Raw genomic sequence first — 999 nt, 5'->3', positions numbered from 1 at the left:
TATTTACATAGCATTTACATTGTACTTACAACTATTCACATAGTATTTACATCATATTAGATATTTTAAGTAATCTAGAGTTGATTTGAAGTAAATGGGAGAATGTGCTTAAGTTATATGCAAATATTATGCCATTTTATGTAAGGGAGTTGAGCATTCACAAATTTATTTAGTCATCCTTGGGCAGTCCTGGAACCAATCTTCTGCAGATACCAAGGGACAACTGTACTTCACCCCCCCTCATTTATTAGTCATAATATAAGCCTGGAGTATAATTATTATTTTTGTTTTTCATGGGATAGTAACTTGTCCTTAACTCAGAAAGTAGACATATAGAACTTTTCTTATTTTCCTATAGGAAAAAAAGCTGTGATTCTTTTTTTTAATTCAAATAAATGATTCCTAAGCCTGAACCTGCATTAGGGTAAATTTGTACTGTCAGATATTTTAGTAATTATTTTCATTCAATCAAAATATTACTCTAGGGACTTCCTTGGTGGTCCAGTTGGTAAGACTCCCTGCTCCCAATGCAGGGGACCCGGGTTCGATCCCCGGTCAGGGAACTAGATCCCTCATGCATGCTGCAACTAAGAAGCCCACATGCCACACTGAAGATCCCACATGCCACAACAAAGATCCTGTGTGCTGCAATGAAGAGCTGGCACAGCCAAAAATAAAAAAAAATACTTTTTAAAAAAGAATATGGTTATCTTAAAAAAAATTATTACTCTAATAGGCTCACAAGAAATGGCTTTCCGTTAATAATAAAAAGAATCCACCATGGACTGTTCAGTTTTGTTGGTGGTCAGAGTCATTGCAGAATTCCCAAATGAAGTGCCAAGTCACTTAGCATTTGAAATCATCAAGGAAATTCAAGGAACACAGGAACAGGATAAACATGAAAGTGGCTGCCAAGGATGATCATCTGTGGAGCTCTCAACGCTGCCCTGGACTTTGCAACTAGCAACTGTGCCCTCATATCTGAAGGGTAGTCTGTTA

The 999-nt window shown here is 36.9% G+C and overlaps 1 non-coding gene across 1 annotated transcript; it reads left to right on the top strand.

The window, feature by feature from the left end:
• The first annotated feature begins 490 nt into the window (after nt 1-490).
• TRNAW-CCA (transfer RNA tryptophan (anticodon CCA)) lies at nt 491-563 on the top strand. The gene has a single exon. It is a non-coding gene; the product is annotated as a tRNA-Trp (tRNA).
• The last annotated feature ends 436 nt before the right edge of the window (nt 564-999 follow it).

The sequence above is a fragment of the Kogia breviceps genome, chromosome 4, assembly GCF_026419965.1.
Source record: "Kogia breviceps isolate mKogBre1 chromosome 4, mKogBre1 haplotype 1, whole genome shotgun sequence".
Lineage (NCBI taxonomy): Eukaryota > Metazoa > Chordata > Mammalia > Artiodactyla > Physeteridae > Kogia > Kogia breviceps.
The sequence above is the reverse complement of the archived record's forward strand: the minus strand, read 5'-3'. Positions and strand labels throughout refer to the sequence as shown.